The following is an 8,401-nucleotide window of genomic DNA, read 5'->3' as shown; positions in this document are numbered from 1 at the left end:
AAAATCTAAAAAGTTAACAATAAAAACTCAAAAGTGAATAAAACTCGAAAAGAAATCAAAATGTAAAATATGTGCAAAGTGAATTCGTGTGAAACAATAAAGGAGTATGGAAATTATGTTATAGCAACGGATGATGGATATTTGTTAAATTTGTTACAAATATGAATCATAAAAATTCAAAAGGTAAATTAAATAAATTCAAAAGTAAATTAAATAAATTCAAAAGTAAATTAAAAAGCTCAAAAGTAAATAAGAAAATCTCAAAAGTAAAGATGAACCTACGTGGGATTTAAACCCACATCTTTATGCATTTGCACAATGCTCTACTCATTGAGCTAGTAGGTTGGATTTTAAATAGAATAAATCAAAGTAAAGCAAAAACAAAAAAAAAGTAAAGCAAAAACCGAAAAAAGTAAATCAAAATAATTCAAAAGTAGAGGCCTCGATTACTTGTCATAAATAGTAAATACAACTTTGAGACTTCCATTCCCACACAATTGCAGCATCATCCTGACCCAGCCACTCCATTGACTTCTGCCCATGCCTGAGCCGGGTGTATAAAAAGACAATTCACGTCAAAATTATGACCCTGCTGCTTCAAAATACAACTTTGAGACTTACATTCCCACAAAAGACTTAGACATCCAAAGGTCACCTTGCTGTTTCCAAGTGCTCGCAAGTTGTGTATGGTTCTGATAAGAGAATAATTCTTGTAAGTTAGAAAAGGTTTGGGGGGCTGAGGCCTAGAAAAGTTTTGGGGGGTTGAGACCTAGCTTCAGGAACTTGGTAAACTATATCTCTATAAAAGTAAACTAAATCTTTCTAGAAGTAAGCAATATAATACTGGAACTTTGCAATTTTTTTTCTTTAAATATTAAGTCGAAACCTATTCGCTCAAATGGAAGAGCAATGTGCCATTGCACATGGATGTAGGTTTAAATCCTACGTAGGTTGGTAATTTACAAGCGTAAAATATCTCAAAAGTAGATAAGAAACTCAAAAGTAAATTCAAAACACTCAAAAGTAAATAAGAAAATCTTAAAAGTAAATATCAGCAGAATGTTAGTTTTTTGGGTTTGAGAAATGAAATCAGTATATTTTTGTTGTTGGTATGTTTAGTGTTAATTTTTGAGGGTTTGCACTTTGCAGACCTATGAGCGCACCAGTGGTCGTTGAGTCAGTTTTCAGTGCTGTAGTTCAGCAAAAACAATTAGTTGTCTTTTCGTGCTCCTGCTGTGGTCTGGTTTAGGTATACTGATGTTGTAGCGTTCTGGCATGGATTCAGTGAAGTGGTTGCCGAGTGCTTGTATGCTGTGTACAGTTCTGATAAAAGAACAAGTCTTGAATCGAATGTAGACTAACTAAGTAAAACATGATACTCAATCAAGGCGACTTCGCATGGAAAAGGTCATTGATTGAGAGCCTCATAATTCTCACCATACCTTACCATGGAGGAGCTATTTATTATCGTCGTCATCCTTGTGGATTTCATGTTATGCAAGTCCCTATCTTGATATAAAACATGTTGTTACCCAACACTTACAAAAGAAGAACCCACATGGGATTCGAACCCACATCTTTTGCGCAAATGCACAATGCTCTTCCTATTGAGCTAGTAGGCTAGGGTAGGAATAATAATAATGAAATTGCACATTTTGCCTTTTATTCAATGTTAAAGTAGACAAATAACTCATATAAGTAAATAGAATCGACTTAAAAGTAAATACCAATTAATCAGGAAAGTTGAAGTAAAAGTAATATGTAGTTAACCATTTACTGATCATTACGGGTTAAAACTGATCAAAACTGATTTTTAAATGTTTAAGAGAGCTGGGAAATTGTAACCAAAAATATACTTCATATATTTGCAGATTTTTATAAGTTTAAGAGAGCAGGGAAATTGTAACCAAATTGTAACACTTGCCTGTCTTCGCTTCTTCCAGATTGCAAGTTGCAGGATGGTATTCCCATGTTCATCCTTTCCATTCAGAATCTCTTCTTTCTCCGATTCCCTGGTCCAATCCAACAAAACCCGAAAGCTCTCAACCTGAATGTTCTTGACAGCAAGATGCAAAGCAGTCTCTTTCTACACCGTCACATCTTCCATACATCCTTCACAATTAACTAGTATTTCTCTTATCACGTCAACCCTCCCTCCTAAAACTGCTAAATGAAGAGCGGTAGTCCCGTCTTTTCCTTCAATACGGAAAACATTTGAGTCGGTTGTGATGATGATCTCTCTTGCTATCTGTAGGTGTCCATTTCTTGATGCTAAATGCATTGGGTTATATCCTTCTGCATTCACCTGTGTGGCAAATTCAGGCTTTAATTCCAGTATTTTCTTTGCAAAATCTAAGTGCCGTGCAAAATGTAAAGGATTATGAGCATGTATAAGGTCATTCCTTTGTTTTAAAGACAACACTTAATGGGTATATTACATTTTACCGTTTCTTCTTCTCTCATATTCAGTTTTTTCACAGTCCATACTGACCCTTAATCAATCCTATGATCAAAATGTTAATACTCAGAAACATTGTAACACACTGATGATTGCACCATCTTTTGTCTAGGATCTCAATGGAGGCAGCTCATTGTCTCTCCTTATATTTATGGCATATGATTTCTTCACAATCCAATAGTATATGGCCTGGGTGTACAAATGTTGGTTAAAACTTAACAGTCCTCTTCTTCCAAGGCATTAAGTTGGATAACGTGCTCGGGAGGTGAAGGAAGACGGACAAGTGTTGTTCAAGTACTGCATGGGAAAACGGAAAGGACAAACAAATTCAAGGGAGAAATGGGTTCGAGCTTCACCAACCAATCAACCACGGTATTTCTGCTATAACCCCCCCCCCCCCCCCCACTCCTTATAGGCTACAATTAGTTCTTCATCACTAATGTTTGTCATATGACATAAAATAGCTGGCCGTGATAAATCTGATATTACTTATTTCTGTTGATATATTTTCAGGATAAAGTCTATCCAACATCTGCTACTGATGAGTTTCCATCAGGGAACACTTGTCGTACATCAAATCCATGATAAAATGAAGTAAATACAATCAACAACATTACTCTAGCAAATTAAAATTCTGAGATATTGACTACCAACATGTTCAATTGAATATCCAAGAATTAGAGATTGATGACTGACCTCCTGGAGAGTTGTTCTCTTAAACTTCTCGTTTTAGCTATGGGTATCTTCTTAAATACATACCTAATAAACCACGACAAAAATGAGTAGCAACCCATTTAACACCGACAAGTAATCATTAGCAATCAAAATATTGTCAAAACCGTCAGAAGTTGAATCGATTGAATGGTAGTAATCACAATTATAATCTGGAAATGGTGTCACAATTAGAACCAAATGAATGGTAGTAATCGCCAATTGTAATATGAAAATAGCAAGAGAATGTCACATGTAATCGAAACTTAGCAATTGTAAACTTGTTGCATATTCATCCAAAGGAAAGAACATCGAAAATTTCTTTAAAGAATGATTCAAATAAAACAAAATAAAAACTTAGTGGGTTGAAATTAACTGAACTCGATAAATGTACAGAATTTCAGCAAATCAAAAGCAAAACCTAATTCTAGTAAAATCAAAACGAAAAAATCAAATAAAAAGGCATAAAATTCAATTGATAATCTAAGTAACGAAAGTTAGAAACAGAAGGTAGAATCGAATTGAAATGAATCGAAGATTAACGACAAAGGGCAAAAAATTAGGGATTTGGAAACCCTAATTTGAGGTTTTTGAAGAAAAAATGTAGAAGGAGAGAGATAAAACTTACATATTATGCGAAAACTCCATTGATGAATTGAATTTTGAGCTGAATCTTCGATTGAAGATGTGAGAGGACCGTGGGGACCGAAGCGTTCCAAGAGCGTTCCAAGCAATAGAGAGGATTTGGAGGAGGAGAGAGAAATCGGAGGGAAGAGAGAGAAAAAAAATCTGAAAATTGGGTTGAGTTAGGGAGGTCATTCAGCAATGTAAAATTACCATATTACCCTTAATATTTTCATTTGGTCGGGTAGGTTCTCGGCCGTTGGATTGAATTGATCGAGGGCTGAGATCAGTTCTCAGTTCTCATCTTAAGGGGTGGTTCTCACCGGATCCCGATTCTATATATATATATAGGGGGCGTGGGTTCGATTCCCACATAAGTTGTCTTTATACCTTATAGTATGCGAGTATGCCATTTTAAGGACCATTCCTAAGATGACATTACCTTATTGATTTTAGTTTTATAGATACACAAAACTAGTACTGCTAATTACCTTATTCGTTTAGTATACATGTTTTATTGATACAGAAAAAATAATACTTTGTAGGAGATATTATCTCAATCTTCTGATAAATTAGTATTTCCCATAGTTTTTTTTTATTGTAATAGATGTTGTGACTTGTGATATTGACAAACTTGCAGTAGCAACGGATTGTTGATAATTATCAAGATGATTGGTAGATTATCCAGATGATTAGAAGGCAATTGATAATAAAGATGGAAATCAACTTTTACACATCAATGGACTCGTGATAAAGAAACCGAAGGACTGTTGCACAAATCGATTGCTTATTTTTTTTATTATACGTTAAAGAGGCAGAGGCATCCTAATTAGCTTTAATCTTAACTAGTTATTAGCGTTAATATGGGCCGTAGATCAATATCCAAGGGTTGAGGATGGGAGTTCTCATTAAAAGAGGGGTTCTCATTATAAGAGGGGTTCTCATGAGAACCGGCCCCTATATATATATATTTGCAACATTGGCAATACTATATGCATGCCTTTTTACTCATTTGTGTCGATGCTTTTTTTTAATTGTATCAAAGTAAGCTTATTGAGACCCTCATCGTTGAAAGGAACCCCATTGAGTGTTCCCGATAGAGGTTTGGTTCTCTTCCTTAATAAGTTGAAATCTTGAGTATTGGAGTTTAACTCCAGATGGGGGTGTTAGGTTATGATACATATGAAAAACATAAATCATGCGGAAAAACCTAGATGCCAGGATACATATTAATTGCACATAATCATATAACATAATTTAGATGCATACACTTTGTAGCGTGCCCTCCCTAGCTGCGCCCAAACCGAACAAGAACAAGTCTTTAGGACTCCAAGTGTCGTCCCTCCGTAGATAGTCCACAGCATGTCCAGACCCGCCTTAAGATTGACCAACTAGAATGGCCCTTAAGGCTATATAAATTTTCGGCTAATATGGCAAGTAATATGGCTGATTTTTCTGCTTAAAAATCCTAGTTTTGAATACTTCAATGTTGTGTATAAATTTGTGACCCTAGGCACCTATTTATAGAGTTATGGAAAAGGACTTATAATCCTATTAGAATACTAATTTAGTTTAATTGGAATCCTACTAGGACTCTATTAAATAAACTTTATCTATTAGGATTAGGATTTAATCATATGACGAATCCCGATAGCTTTAGGATTCGTGTAGCACGCATGCACGCAGCGCCCAAGCACCGCACGCCCATGCGCAAGCCTTGCGGCCCACGCAGAGTGCACATCGCTGAGGCCCACTTGCTCGCAGCCCATCGCTGAGCTCGCGCGCGCAAAGGCTTGGCTGGGCCTGGCCTTGCGCTGGGCCTGGTCGAGGCTTGGCGTGTTATTGGATGCGTGTGGCTTGCTGGGCGATGGCCTGGCTTCGTGCTGGGCCTTCGTCTAGCAAGCCTCGTCCGATGCTAATTCGTACGATACGCTTCCCGATTAAATTCCCGATTCCGGAATTCATTTCCAATACGAACAATATTTAACATTTCCGATTCCGGAATTATGTTCCGTTTCGAACAAATATTGAATATTTCCGTTTCCGGAATTATTTTTCGATTCCGATAATATTTCCGACTCTGACAATATTTCCGTTTCCGGTAATATTTCCATTTCCGATAATATTTTCCGATACGTACCATGTTTCCGTTTCCGACAACATCTACGATTTGGATAATATTTATATTTCCGATACTATCCATATTTCCTTTTCCGGCAATATCATCGTTTCCGGAGTATTCATTTCTTGCTTTTGACGATGTCACCTCCCACTGAAACCAAGATCCGTCGATTCCGAATATTCATAGATGGAGTATTTAATGCCATTAAAAACTTGATTCGTTTACGTACTATTTGTGTGACCCTACGGGTTCAGTCAAGAGTAAGCTGTGGATTAATATCATTAATTCCACTTGAACTGAAGCGGCCTCTAGCTAGGCATTCAGCTCACTTGATCTCACTGATTTATTAACTTGTTAATTAATACTGAACCGCATTTATTAGACTTAACATTAAATGCATACTTGGACCAAGGGCATTATTTCCTTCAGTCTCCCACTTGTCCTTAGGGACAAGTGTGCATTCCCTAATTCCTTTGTCGCTCGATGCTTGCTCTTGAACATAAGGTAAGAGTTGTCATCCTTATTATGTCCAGAGGCGTTTCTCGGTTTCAGAGTTCAACTGATCAAATAAACAGATAATCATAGCCTATGATTCATCTGAGCACGGCCATGCATTTTACAGTTTCTAGCTCTCCAAGTGGCCTTGTACAACTTTCAGCATCTCATCCCGATTTATGGGAGGACAATCCCAATCTTGCGATCTTGAGATTAGACTTCGTTTGATAGGTGATTACCTGAGCGTTGCCTTTATAGCCTCCTTTTACGGTGCGACGGTTGGTCAACGTCAAAGTAAGCAGTTCTCAAACAAGTAATCTTAAATCACTCAGGTATTGAGGATTAGTGTCTAATAATTTTAATGAAATTTACTTATGACAGATTTTCATCTCTTACAGTAAAGTCATAGGTCTGTCCGATACTAGTCTTCCCAAAGTAAGTATCTATGCAAATGATTATGACATTGCCATGTCCACATAGTTCAAGAAACAGAACTACTAGTCATCTTGCATTCTAGTCGTCTAACGTTTTTCTATGCGTCCATCTTTATAGAAAACTCCGACCAGGGACCATTTTCAACTTTTGACATTCAAGTTCACTTGATAGACAATTCTTAGTCACAGGACTGGTCCTGACAGTCTATCTTGAATATTTCGTCAAATTGAAGGGACTCTTCATTTAATAAACCACAAATTTAATGGAAAAATGAATTCTATTCATTTATTGTGAATGATTAACCAATAATGTTTTACAAAGTATTAAACTCTAAAACTTTAAAACATTAAACAAGGACATCAAAGCCATTCTCCAATATGCTTGATTCCCATAGCTGCAGTGTGCGAGTTGTGCTTCGCCTGCGGCAGAGGTTTAGTAAATGGATCTGAGATGTTGTCATCAGTTCCAATCTTTCTTATCTCGACTTCTTTTCTTTCAAAGAACTCTCGTAGAAGGTGAAATCTACGAAGTACATGCTTGACTCTTTGGTGGTGTCTAGGCTCCTTTTCCTGTGCAATAGCTCCGTTATTATCACAATATAGGGCTATTGGTCCTTTAATGGAGGGGACTACACCAAGTTCACCTATGAACTTCCTTAGCCATATAGCTTCCTTTGCTGCTTTATGTGCAACAATGTACTCTGCTTCAGTTGTAGAATCCGCAATGGTGCTTTGCTTAGCACTTTTCCAGCTTACTGCACCTCCGTTGAGGCAGAAGACAAACCCAGACTGTGATCTGAAATCATCTTTGCCGGTTTGGAAACTTGCGTCCGTATAGCCTTTAACAATTAATTCATCATCTCCACCATAGACCAGGAAGTCATCTTTGTGCCTTTTCAAATACTTCAGAATGTTCTTGGCAGCAGTCCAATGTGCCTCTCCTGGGTCTGACTGGTATCTGCTCGTAGCACTGAGTGCGTACGCAACATCCGGGCGTGTACATATCATAGCATACATTATTGAACCAATCAATGATGCATATGGAATCCCATTCATTCGTCTACGCTCATCAAGTGTTTTTGGGCACTGAGTCTTGCTTAGAGTCATTCCATGAGACATGGGTAGGTAGCCTCGCTTGGAGTCTGCCATCTTGAACCTTTCAAGCACCTTATTGATATAAGTGCTTTGACTAAGTCCAATCATCTTTTTAGATCTATCTCTGTAAATCTTGATGCCCAGTATGTACGGTGCTTCTCCTAGATCCTTCATCGAAAAACATTTCCCAAGCCAAATCTTGACAGAGTTTAACATAGGAATGTCATTTCCGATAAGTAAGATGTCGTCGACATATAATACTAGAAAAGCAATTTTGCTCCCACTGACCTTCTTGTATACACAAGATTCGTCTGCGTTCTTGATGAAACCAAAGTCACTGACTGCTTCATCAAAACGTATATTCCAGCTCCTGGATGCCTGCTTCAATCCGTAAATTGATTTCTTAAGCTTGCATATCTTTTTATCATTATTTGGATCCTCAAAACCCTCAAGTTGTGTCAT

The 8,401-nt window shown here is 37.3% G+C and overlaps 1 long non-coding RNA gene across 1 annotated transcript; it reads right to left on the bottom strand.

Annotated features, from left to right (window-relative positions):
- Window positions 1-1,635: 1,635 nt before the first annotated feature.
- On the bottom strand, window positions 1,636-3,934 carry LOC110804902 (uncharacterized). The gene is made up of 3 exons (XR_002537865.2): window positions 3,798-3,934; window positions 3,155-3,217; window positions 1,636-2,305 (listed from the first exon to the last, which is right to left on the bottom strand). It is a non-coding gene; the product is annotated as an uncharacterized lncRNA (long non-coding RNA).
- Between the last annotated feature and the right edge of the window lie 4,467 nt (window positions 3,935-8,401).

The sequence above is a fragment of the Spinacia oleracea genome, chromosome 5 (genome assembly GCF_020520425.1).
Source record: "Spinacia oleracea cultivar Varoflay chromosome 5, BTI_SOV_V1, whole genome shotgun sequence".
Classification (NCBI taxonomy): domain Eukaryota; kingdom Viridiplantae; phylum Streptophyta; class Magnoliopsida; order Caryophyllales; family Amaranthaceae; genus Spinacia; species Spinacia oleracea.
The sequence above is the reverse complement of the archived record's forward strand: the minus strand, read 5'-3'. Positions and strand labels throughout refer to the sequence as shown.